Source organism: Tinamus guttatus, unplaced genomic scaffold (assembly GCF_059628265.1).
Source record: "Tinamus guttatus ecotype Peru unplaced genomic scaffold, ASM5962826v1 Tinamus_guttatus_pri_ptg000215l, whole genome shotgun sequence".
NCBI classification, from domain to species: domain Eukaryota; kingdom Metazoa; phylum Chordata; class Aves; order Tinamiformes; family Tinamidae; genus Tinamus; species Tinamus guttatus.
In genome coordinates, this window is record NW_028288749.1 from 300,876 (window position 1) to 314,188 (window position 13,313).

Genomic DNA, 13,313 nt, shown 5'->3' on the forward strand with positions numbered 1-13,313 from the left:
CTCACCTGACTATTAACCCTGCTAAATATACAAGATGATATTTCGAAGAGGGCTCATTTGTCAGCGGAGCTTCTGTATCCTGAGTTGCCAGGAGAGAGTATTTATAGCTGCCATTAGTGTTTATAGAAATGAAGAAACATAGGAAACTTTGCTCACACATGAAAACAGCCCATGTTTATTCTAGAAGGCAGAGTTAACTCTGATGTGATTACATGATGATGTTGATATTCTGCAGGCCTGGGCAGATCCTTGACTTTTTTTTTGTGGACGTAGTGACCTTTACATGCTGTGTTTAAAGGCAACTTAAAGGTGGAGCGGGGGGAGAGGGAAAGGGAATTGCCTACAGCTTGCTATAATGGATTAATCCATGTTTACATATATAATCTGAGTCACTAGATAAGTGCCACAAATCTGAGGCGAACAGGAGGAGGTAATAGTTCATGACTTTAAGTCCTTTCTCAAGGTAAACAGTACCAGGCTACTTGGTGTGTGGTATTTTTATTTCCATTGTGTTTACAAAAGGTGTATTCAAGAAGGATGTGCTCACACACTGAAGGGAGCCAAGGATTAAAGGATTTTCCATGCTCTGTTACCTTCCATCTCTGTGGGGAGCGAGTGTTGCTTAGTTCCTCGAGGGTTTTTGAGTGTGCAGTTCTCTGTTAAATCCATACATCTCGTGTATTCCTGGGCACACGTTCCTGCCACGGAGATTAAATCGGTTTCAGTGTGCAGGGTTAACTGTCATTGCTGGAAACTGGGTATTATTGTTTGCCCATTTGTGTCTGCTTTAGGTGGGGGTGTTAGGTGCTGGTTCAAGAACTTTGAAACAAGGGGCTGAACTGTATCCTGATCAGGAATCCTGGGAAATACTGGTAGTGTGACATATTAAAGTCTTTAATATGTTAGGAGAGCTTTCTAGATCTCACCCTATCCTTGTAGGTTGTTGGTAGAAATAGCCTAAGTGTGAACAGGAAAGCAAGTTAACTAACATTTAAGTCTTAGTATGAGAAAGCATAGGGTTGCATCATTACTGCCTTGCTGCAGAAGCAAGATGATGAAATGTCATTAAAGAACCTCTGATCTACGACAGTAACTGATATGTCTTATATTTATTCTGAAAGGTTAGGTATTTTGGAAACTTTTTTTTTAAACACAATTACCAAGTCCCAGAAGACTTGGAAACCCAGTTTTTCCCTGAATTACAACAAAACCAGCCTGAATGCTAACTGAAAATGTTGAAATTCTCTGCTAATGCCAAATTTTGGTGTGCTGCTTTTTTTCAGGGTGCTTTCTTCAGCCATGCAACCGAGTCAAGGCTCAGGGCAGTTGTGTGACAACTGCAGAATAACAATAACAAGCGAAGGGAAAGGCCTTATTAGGCTGCTGTCGTGTGTGTGCCGGGTGTTGGTCACTTCCTCCGTCCCAGAGGCTGGTAACTCATGTCAAAGGCTTTCTCTGGGCCGTGACCTCAAGATAAGTGACTCGGATGGGAATATTTCTGACATTTCCCTTGGCAAGTTATTGCATGGTTTCGTAGGCCATCGTCAGAAACAATATTTTTCTGAATACGCTCAGCTTTTAAAGTATGTATTTGTTCACATTTTTGGTGAGGTAATGTAGCCTAGGATCTCTGCAGGAACTTAATGGACTAAAACTCCCTTTCCCTCAGGAACAGCGTATTTTGCTGCCCTCGTGCAGGGAGGGGATGGTTGCAAACGAGAAGGTGAGCATCCTTGCAAAATGAAACCCATACTCAATAGGTGCCCTGGGACAGTGCTAGCTGTTGCTTCTCTTGATCCTTTAAAACACCTTTTAGGAGAGGTGAATAGCTAACCTTGCAGCAATTCTTATTATTGGGATTTTTCTTTTGCCTGCTTCCCAGGGTTCCTGTTCTTCTGTTGCGTGTGCGGCTTTTTTGCTGGTGCATTGAGGGATATCATTGGGATATCATAAAGACTTTATGCCCTCTGCTTACTAGGATGAGTGTACTGACTTGCATCCACTTATGCTTAGTGGTCAATGAATAACATTTCTTTCATTAATGTGACTAATTTTTGAACCTATTTATACTTCTGGCATCCTCAGAATACAGTGGCAAACTGTTCTCTATTTGTATATGTTGCATGAAAAAGTTGTCATTTTGTTTTAAAATTGCATTGGCTAGTTTGAATAGCTCTCAGTTGTGTTTGTAATTGCAAGAAAAAGTGACTAATTGCCTTGCAAACACGGTCTGGCCATCTTTGCATTGCAGCAGACTGAATCAAACCCAAGCAGCCTGGTCTTACCTCAGAGCTGGTCCTGCTTTGCACCTCTATCAACAAGAAAAATGGAGTTGCCAAAACTTTGAGTTTTGCAATGCCAGGAGCAGTGGGCAACCTACCCAGGAGAACAGATAGAGGCAGACCCAGAAAACAGGGCCGGGAAGCAAATCAAGCTTTAGGTCCTTACTGCTCTGTGCTGCACTTCACTTGGTGAAGAATATGCTATATGAAGCATCAACTTCTTAAGTTTAGGAACCCTATAAATTTATGAACAGTCAGTTTAACAAATTAGCTAGTCCTCCCTCATTTATCTTTTTAGAAATTTTTAGTTTATGAAGGAGCATTTACATATTCTGTTTTATCATGTGGAAAAATGGCATAGATGCTGGAAAAAATATCAATTAAATTTTTGAGAAGGATGAGCCTAGGAATATTTGATGCATGGGCTTCAAAAGTGAGCTTCAGACGTCTCCTGTGTGGCTAGACTCACTTACATGCACCTTAAGCTCTCTGCTGGGCTGACATCATGTCTCTTTCTGGTAAGAGAAAGATGTTGGATTAATGGTTCTTGCAGAGAACAGCGGTCAGTTGTGCAAGTTTAAGCTTTTTTTTTTTTTTTGCCTTTTTTGTCTCCATCGGTGTCATTAATATAGGTAGTGGGCAGAAAAACAGGTTGGGAACAATTTTGGAAATGTTATGTAATGTTTGCACTGTGCTACACTCTCAAGAAATATTCCAAGTTGTTGAACCAGAAGTTATTTAGTGCTTGTTTGAATGTAAGTTTAGTAAGTTGATGTCTATTGTAAGACAGCTTTTCTCATTTAGGTAGGATAGAATGTCAAATGGAAATGATAATGGGCAAAGGGATAGGCAAGAACCAGGAATTAGTATTGGGGTGGCCAGACTTTCTCCTTAGTGGGCATGAGGGGGAAACATTGGCTTATCCTGGGCTAGTGCTTGCAGTCCCAGACAGGTCTGGGTGCTCTTGTGCTGGATATTACTCAACAAAAAGGGAAAAGCAAATGGTAAAACAATCAGAGTCTGCAGAGTTGCATTTCTCTGGAAGTCATACTTTTTACTAATAACTGCCAGACAATGTCAGAGTCTAGGAATTAAGGAAAAAAATATTGCTGCTGTTCCAAAAATGCTTAAACAACTGGGGTATTATGCCACTCGTCAAGAGTGAGATGAGCAAAGACTTGGTTATGAAAAGCTTTTCAAGCATCATAATAAAACTGCTTCTTGCTGCGTGCACTCGCATACCTTTTACAAAATCTTTTTGTGTATCCACTTTGTGGCTTTTTGGCTGCAAGCTAAAGAGGATTTCAACTTACTAAAGCATTCTCCCAAGACTTTGGCTTGTTGTGAAATGTTTTATTCTTCTGGATAGTTTCTTGCTTGCATGACAATATCAATGTACGAGAAGACAAATGCTTTGTCCTTTTACAGTCTGTATGCTTTTTGGTCATTCTGTACACTTAAATCCCTCTGAAAGCAAGGAAAGATGCTATTCCATAGTATTTTGGGAGGAATCCAGAAATGTTCATCTTATTCCGTTCTTATGAACATGACAGAATATACGTCTGTGTTTCTCCATCCTGTCTTAGTGTGTCATAGACAACCTAGGCAGCTGGGAGAATCTTTAAGATTCCAGACATTTTAGGAAAAATTTCTAAAAATTGGAGAGCATTAGACATCTAAAATGTTGTGAATCATCCTTTGTAGGTGTACAGCTTGCCAGTGACGACACTTGGGGTTGGAGGGAAGGTTCCTTTTTTGGGTCTGCTGAATCATCGCTAAGTTGGATGTCTGAAGCAGGAGGAGGAGGAAGATCAGACCACAGCAGACCAGGGGATCGCCCCCTCTCCTGGGGAGAAAAGGGGGGAAACAAATGATCAGCAGCGGGAGGCAGCCCTGGGCTCCCAAGAGCCTGACCGGGGCCCTTATCAGGGCATAATCCTGTTCCTACATGAAACTTGCCTTGTGATATGGTCTTGCCCTGTGGCCCCTGTCTTAGGGCCCAACAACTTTAAAAATACAGCTTTGATTACAGCTTTCCTCTTGCACATCTTCTGCTCTTTTGCAAGTGATTTGCGCATGCGAAAGAGATCATATTTATAAACTTTGATGTTTCTGCACTTCAGTAATATACGACAAATCCCCAGAGCAAATATATTTCCAGCTGTCACCTGTCAACACAGTGTTCCTGGAGGATTAGAGCAGTGCATTTGGTTTGAGAAAGCTCCCTTGATAGAAGATGCTTCCACAGTGACGTGAAATTTGCTTTATCACAGTGTCTGCTGCAAGGATTTCCAGCCAAGAAGGAGAGGGATGAGACAGGGAGCTCCAGACATTCCTGGCAGCAGCAAAATCCCTTTTGCGCATGGGGAAGTGAATATGATGTTTAGAGGCGCCTACGTATCTTTCATATAAAAATCTTTTGGTTCATCTATGACATAGCACATCTATCAAAGCTAAATTAGCCTTTTGTTCCAATCCTATGGCAATCAGTCACAGGATGACTGATCATCCCCATCCCTCATGGGATGAGGTAAATCCTGCAAGCTGAATGTTCCCAGGAATCTAATACTAAACAGCTCTATGGAGCATTGTGGGCTTCTCTGGCTAAAGAGAAATCTTATCTATCTCTTAAAATAGTGTCTTGTGTTTCCCACTGTTGGGAGAGAGACTTCTAATGTTTTATTTAGGGTCTAGTCTGTGGTGACCTTTGGAAAAAGGAGCATCTTGGGTAAAGAGATCAGAAATCAGTTGGGCTGCTCCGCTGCTTTGAAAAGGTGGGAAGAGAGGAGGAAGAAAGGGAAGGGAAAGCAACTGAAGAAGAATACGAACTGAGGGAACAGGAGGAATAAGGAAAGGACTGGAAGGAAAAGTAGTAAAAAGGATGGAGAAAGAACCGTTAACACGCGGACATGCCAGGCGAGCTTGGCTGCCCCAGGAGGCCTCTGCTGTGGTGCAGCTGGAGGCCGGCGTCATGGCGGCCTCCTCCCGCCTCTGCGGCCGCCCCCGGGGTGCGCGGCCCCGCCGGCACTCGTGTGCGGCTGGGCGTCGTGTGCAGGCCCTTGTTCCATTGCCAGCCTGCCCTTCCTGCCCTCGCTCCCTTTCTGACTGTTCCCTGTGATTTTCTGACACGGGGACACCTGGCTTTTCTCCTGAGTTTGTCTTCCGGAAAAGGAAATTCTTTGAGGGACGGCCTGTGCTTTTTTTTTTTTTTCCTTGCTGCTCCCTGCTGTGATCTCTGGTCCCCATGGCAATATACATAATCATTAATGGAGCCCTGCCCATGCGGAAGGGGTGGGAGAGCTGATGACACGGAGAGCCCAGGTGGGAGCTTACAGGCCATTAGCTTGCGGCTGCTAAGATACTTCTCCTGCAGCTGCGGAAGCGCTTGCTGCTCTTGATGGCTGCTAAATTCCAGGAGTTACACATTAATGGAGCTGTGTGACTATCAAGGATCATCATGCAGAAATGAATTTAATGAATGCTAGCCACAGTGAAGTACGTGTGTGTGCCCACTTGCAAAGTAGACCTGATGGCCATCGGCTGAAGTAACAAAAGGTCAAGGCTCTGCTCTTCAGTACTGCAATTTGTATTGATATATGTAAATATGTAGCCCAGAAGGAACCCTCTCATAAAAGCAGTACCATTTCCCTTTCGTTCCAAAATATTGCCACCTGAAAAGAGGTATTTCTGGGTTTCCTTCAGCATACTGCAGTGATGTATTGATGTGTCTGCTGAAAGGGCTTGTGGTGCTCCTCAGAAGAGGGTGAGCTAAGACGTGACAGCTGAGTGTGAAGAGCAGTGCAGGGGGATGTTTCGTTTTTCAGGCATGCGGAGAGCTGCAGGTACAGTGGAAGGGAATAAGGAGATATCTGGGAAGAGTGGGAGGAGGGAGTGTGGAGTTATGGGTCTCCCTTGGTTGAATGTTTGAGCAGGGAGCCAGAAAGGCTGAGCCTGTGAATATTTGTGTTTCACTCCGGGCTCTGCCAGGGGGTTTCCTGCTTGAGAGTTGTTGCAAGCCAAGCCTGGCTCTTCCAACAGCCTCCGGAAGTACCAGAAAGCAATGTCTCACCCATGCCTTCTCCAAGCTGTTGGAGTAGCAGTTAAAAACTGATGTATCTGCAGGAATATTATACCAGTGTTCATCAATGCTTTCAAGTGACCTGAGGTGCTGCAGTGATTTCAGAGATGAGCCCTGGTGGTACTAGGCAGCGGAAGGTCTTTTCTTCCTGGTTCTTAGGGTCTCTGAAGGCTCCTGTGCCCTTGGGTGGTGCAGCTGAATTTGTACTGAGCATCCTTGGAGAGGTGTATAGGGAAGATGTTGCTGACTTCGCCTTTTGGGCATGTCTGGGGTGATCACCTCCTACACTCTGTCTTTGCTGCCTATGACCACAGCTTCCCATCACTGGTGCTGCAGTCTCATTTTCACTTGCTGCTGGTAACTCTTGAGGATCATGGGTCATATGAAGGGTTTTTTTGCTTTCTTATTTTTGTTTTTTTGCTTTCACTTTCGAAGTTTCCTGCAACCCAGAAATTGTTTCCAACACATGCAGACATACCGAATCTCCGTTTTCTGCTGAACAAAATGATGTCAGGTAGCCTTCCCTGGAGCTTTTTGGTAGCCAACTCCCTAGCCAATTTAATAATAATAAAAAAAAATTTTATAGGGTCGGTCTTCACTTCCCAGAAGTGCTTGCGTTGAGCTCCCAGCATAACTTCTGCTTGGCAAAGGGCTCTTTTGCGTGTGCTTTCTCAGTCTCCTAGTTCACTTGAGGGCATATAAAAACCTCTGTAGAACTTTGTCTTCTATTCCCCAAACAACATAATGCATCATTTTAAGCAACTTTTCATCAGGGAGAACGGATCAATCGTTGCAACCTTTCTTTCTCTAACTGCACCTGGAAGAGTTAGTGAAACATTGCAAAAACAGGCAATGGTGCTGAAGCAAGTTGACTAAATCTCTCTTGAAGTATCTAGCAGATTATGTAGTGGGAAAACACTTGCATGAACTGGTCCTAGGCAGGAGAAAAAATGGCCTTCCTGGCAAAATTCTTCTGCTTTTTCCAGTGGAATGGAAATAGAAACCCTTGTAAGTCCTGTTTTTAAAGAAACACCAGAGGAAGAAACTGCAAGAGTGATGGCACAACAGTGGATGTATTGATAGTTAGATCATTTGCCTGAAACATGGAGGTGTTGCAAGAGCTTGTCTTGAGGGACCTTTCTGAGAAACTCCATGAGAGGGGCAGCTTCCTCATCGCTTCAAGCAGTGGGGAGGGAGAGGAAGGTCTCAACTCTGTTTTGACTAGAAATTTTTTGCTAGACCTGAGAAATATTTCTCCGGAAGGTTTAGTTGAAATTGGCAGGTTCCCATCAAAATAATTCCATTCTGCCGAAAGACAGTTTTGTCCACAAATTTCCAAGCGGCTTAAGCAAGGACACTTGCCCTCTTCCCAGGACACGAAAGAGCTGAAAACAGTCTTCTGTTTTCTGTGCTGGGAAAGGTTTTCTCCGTTCTGCATGAATGTGGCTCCGCACGTTCACTACTTACTCATCACAGTTCCAGTAAATATGCTTAATATTCTTCAGTAAAATAAACTTCCAACAAACAAACTTGGCATGGGATCAGGAAAAGGTGAGAGCTTCACATATATAAATAAAAAAAGTAAAAGAAATCCCAAGTCACTCTAGCCCTGGGGGTGGCTGAAACTGGCCCCAGGAAAACATTTGTTTGTAATGTCTGCCAGCAGTGGGTTTTCATTTGGGGACTATGTTGATAAGCGGGTTTAAAATTGGCTAGTATAGGCCATTTTATAAGTCGATTAGGTGTACCTAAAATATTGAGGTTAAAATAAGGAATGGTTGGAGTTGTGTAAATATTAAAATCTTAATCAGGAGAACCTTACCTCTGCCCTTTCCAAGATACATCCCATTGCACAGTGAACCCACACTGGCATTAATTAGTCTGAGACTTTGTTGGCATAATACATATTTTGTTATCTTTACAGATTTATATTTCTTTTAAACATTAACTTTTCTGCTTTGCGACATTCCTATGGCTTTAAATTTAGTACAGAGTAAAACATAAAAGTTCTTGTTTTTCATAGCACATGTACATGTATGCGCATGTGTCCCATCTTGCATACTCTGCTGAGGAGCTTTGGATTGATGGGTAGCTTTTACAGAGGTCACTTTTGTAATTCTTGTTTAAAACTGCAAGTTTCTTGTCTGTGACTTGTCTTCCTCTCTTGGGGAGGATGTGGGAATGGTTGTCACATGCCCAGGCAACTATTTGCAGGCTCTCCATAACTGGCTGTTCTAGCCTGTTGACTCTCATGCTTTGCTATGAAAGAGGCAAGAATTACCATTAGGCCTTGAAACAACAGAAGCGTACTCTCTGCACAATGTCTTGGAGCAATTTGTCTTTAATGTCTGAAGAAATGCTTTGATTCTCCTGCAGACCTCTCTCGGGGTGAGAAGGTCTGAAGCTAGGCCTCATGTTTCTGAAGCGCAGGGGAATGTCCTGAGCAAGCTGGCCACAGCATGGCTGGTGTTTGGGCAGCAGCAGGGAGGTCGCAGAGATCTTGCTGACCAGAGGCTGAGAAGCGAGTTTCAGTGTCCCCCTGCCTGATCACGGGAAGGAAGTGGATGGAGCTTTCTGGGAAAACAGCCTGAGGAAGTTCCTGGGCCAGGCCCCAGTTCTCATGGGGGACTTCCATTTCTGTGACCTCTGCTGGAAGGCCAACACACAGGACACGAGCGGTCAAGAAGACTTCTGGAAGGTGTCGGGGTGACCTTTTTTATGAGTGGTAGTGGATGGGCCATGGGGTGACCCACAGCTGGAGCTGCTGTTTCCTAGCCAGGCAGTGCTGTTTGGCAATGTGATAAGCCGTGGTGGTAGTGCCCATGAAAGAGTGGATCCAGATGGGACAGAAGAGGAAAGAAAGACTCTCCTAGTCTCTGTGACATCCCAGGCTGACGTACACCTTTTCCAAAAGGCCAGGAGGATGGTCCAGGGAACTGCAGGTCCAGGGAACTTGTGCCTGTCCCACCTGGCTTGCCTTCTCAGGGGAAATGATCAGGTTGGTGGATAGGAGGAGGGCAGTGAATGTCACTGACCTTGACCTTAGGGAGACTTTTGATACCATATCCCACCATATTCTTATATTCAAATTAAGATGTTATGGTTTGGATGGGTGAACAATGATATGGGTTAAACTGGCTGAAGTGCAGCCAGGGAATGAAGACTGGATTTTGTTAAGGACCTGGAAGCTTAGATTTACTCAGTAAAATATTTTTTTTGGCCTAAATAGAGTAAGGAGAACTTGACCGGATTTGAGAAGACGTTTGTGGCTGTGAACAAGGCTTTCTGTTAGCAAGCTGTGGCCAGCTTTGGGCAAGCTGTACAAATCTCAACTAGTTCAAAATCCGATGACAGATTGCTCTTTCAAAGCCTCATTCAGGTGGGTGCATTTATGACCACTTAATAATAAGGGAACTTATTCATAATTTCCCATGCTGCCTACCAGTTCAAGGGCTGAATCATAAGTAATGTCACTCATTTGCTAAAGCACTGTAATTCATGTGAAAACAGTGCTGGAGGCAAGTAAATATATATATATATATATGTTTTTTTAGAGACTTAGTGAAACTTATACCTTACTTTCTGATTTCCAATTCTCCCAGTAAATTCTGTAATTAGTGAGAAGCAGCAAGCAGATCTAATGTGACGAGGCATACCGTACCTTCCTCTCAAAATCTAACCTTCTCTCCAAACAGCCATTAGAAAGTGCAGAAGCCAATACTTCCTCAGTCTATTTTTCAGTTCCTGATCTGTGAGCAAAAAAAAAAGGAAAAATCCAGGGTGAGAAGCTATTCTTGTACTGTGTTCCTATGGCTGAAAGGAGAAGTGAAATCTCATGGGAACCTTTTCTTGTGAGCTTCCTTGCCTACTTTTGCCAAGTCAGGAAAAGTCATACCGAAAAGGGGGTGGGTGTGTGTGTGTTTGTTTTGTTGTTTTTAATTTACTGATTTTGCTGATACTTGATGGTAGATAATTGATAGTTCTTCAAATTGTTTCCTAGCACAAAAAAAACCCCTAAGACCGGGTTCTGCTTTTAGCTCTGCCTGCAGATTTAAGTTTCCCATTAAATTAAGCTTGGCAACGGCCTTGTACCTGCCTTCCTGTTGTGTCCTGCTCATGGAGACCAAAGTGCTGTTGCAATAGGTGCTCTTGACTTCCAGGGAATCGTGGGAATTTTGCAAATAAAGTTCCCTAGAAGAGCAGCGGTACAACTCTATTCAAATCACTTGCAGCTTCAGCAATGTCTAATCTGATATGATGACTGTAGACATTGTAGACACCATGCAGTTGTATGAATAAGTTATTTCTTCATAAGTGTTCACTTGTTTGCATAAAAAGTTTAAGTGGGGTTATGAGAAGTATTTGCAGTCAAATATGACCAACGAAGGACCTTTAAAGAGGTATTTTTCTTCCATGTAAAATTTGAGGAAGTTGAGTGATTTCAATTCTCTATTCATAAAGCCCTCTGAGAACTGGGTAGTTTGGGTTTTTTTTTCTTTTTCTTTCTTTTTTTTTTTTGGTTGTTGCTTTGGAAAATCAGTCTGTGAACCTCGTGGTCTTTTCTTGTTGGTAAACTGTTGCCTGCCCACGTGTCTGTGTGTGTGTGTATATATATATCTTTATATTATCTCTTCTAAAGATCCTGTTGACACCTATTCAGCAGTGTAAAGGAGTTGCTGGCACCCTGGCAGACGCCTGCACAACTGCCATTGACTTCTCAATCAAATAGAAAATCTTAGGAGATCCTTTTGGAAATGCTGAAAAGTTGTGGAAACATAAATCTTGACTCTCTGAAGTTAAGATGCAGCTTTACAAGCCAAATCCATTAAATATTCTGATATTTTTGTGAGGCACTAGCTTAGTGCTGAGATTCAGTTGACTCAATAGACTTCCCTCAAAATGAGATTTCCTCAGAATGCCTTAGAGATAAATACCTTGATTTCTTCAGGTTGAGGAAGAACTTAAAGGAACATAATGTCTTGTCCTGCAGCTGATGGATGTGCCCATACATCTGTGTTGCATCCATGTGAAAAATGCACGAGCACTTGTGCCAGGTGGAGGGGGTTATATTCGAAATCCTCAATCTCTTTCCTCGTAGGACAGAAGGTACGTCAACAGTGAGAACAGGTCATCAAGGAACTAGTGTTTAGCTGATTTTCTAGTTTTACCAGAGTTTTGAGAATTTTCTTCATGTGATACTTTATTAGGCTTAACTGCATATAGCTTCTTCACTGTTATAAAGGATGTCTTAATTAGCATTGGCCTAAAAAGGGCTGGAGAGAGGCGTGGATGTAGTGACCATGACCACTGCTAGCCTTACATGCGTCAACATATGTAAGGTGCCCACTGCTAAATGCAGCCTCACGCTTTCACCCCCTGGGGCCCTGTTCCTAGACTCGGATTGTGCTTGCTGCATTAGTGGATTTCTAGTGAGCTTAGCCAAAAGAAACCCTAGGAGTTCTCCCAACAGTTGGGCCTTTTCTGCAGAGCTGCTGATCCTGCTTTTGCTCTACTTTAAAATCTAGCATGACCAAATAGCTTTGGTTTTGTGTTTTCTCTCCGGTGGTTTCCAGGATGATATCTTTGTGTGTTAAAGGGCTTAAAGCCCAAAAAAAAAAAAAAAAAAAAAAAAAAAGGCTTGAAATAGATATATTTTTTCTTTCTTCCATGCCTGTCTTTTTCCTGAGGGAGGAAAAAAGAAGCCAGCCTCCCTGCAGGGGGGCTTAGGATGAGTCAGGCACCTGGAGCCCTGTGCCCTGCCCTGGTCCTTGGAAGGGCAGGGCGCGCTCTCGCCCCCAGGATGGGGAATTGGAGGCCTCTGACAGCTCTTGGAATAATTGCTATTACAATTAAAACATATATATGCGTGCTCTCTCTCTCTCTCTCTCTCTCTCTCTCTCTCTATATATATATATATATATATATATATATATATAATATTTTTTTAATCTGAAAGCAGGCGTTGTGTCAGAGCACGGACTTGCGTGTCCCGACGGGTGGCAAGGGAAGCTGGGGAGGCCGCGCTCCCACGGGGAGGGCCGGGCAGAGGAGTTGGCCGCCTCCTACCCGGGCAGGAATTCAGAGAGCAAACACAGGCCGGCTCGCCTCGCAGCGGTGCCAGGCTCCCGCAGGTGGGCTCGGGCTGGCTTCGAGGTGATGGGCACTGGCGGCCGCTTATCTGCATTCCTGGGGCTTCGTGTTTGAGGTGCTGAGTGTGCATCATGTGGCTCAGTAAAGTCCAGGTCTGGATGACTCTTAGAAGGATGCAAACACAAGTCCAAAAAGAAGAAAATCCTCATTTTGTTCACAGCAAGCTCTGAACAAAGAGTTAAATACCGGTACTTGATGGCTTTGTAGAAGCGTAATCATAACCATGTAATCTAAGGTGTAGTCTATACGGTGTATGTTCTGTCTCTTCTATATGTCAAATAGCTTGAGAAGCTGAAAAGACGCAAGACAAAAATGACTGTTAGTAGAACACATTTTAAAAAAAGCGTCTTTATTTACCCTAAAGATAGGGGTAAGAGTATGTTTTTCTTTTGCATCTCAGAAGCTCAACTTCACAAACATGGAATATTAGGAAATAGGAAATACATCTTCATGCCCTATTTGTTGTTTTTGCAAGTAAACTGTGCTGGTGAAATATATTAAAGCTGAAATTCCCTGAACAAAATCTCAGAATCTTCCCAACACAACCTGGTAGCTCTGCCAGGAATCTTCAAGATAAAAATTCTTACTATTATGAATTTGCGACTGTTATCTTATTCAGATTTATTTTGCTGCTAGAGAAAAATGCTTCTATAAATCAAAACTGTCTCCCTTCTCCTAAATCCCAGTGTAAGCACCTGACTTGTTACCCTGCTTTCCAAAAAACTCTTGCTGATCCTGGGAAATTTCTGCGCTTTGTTTCAGTCCTGGCGCTGGCCAGTGCGGCGCTGCTGGCTGCCTTGAGT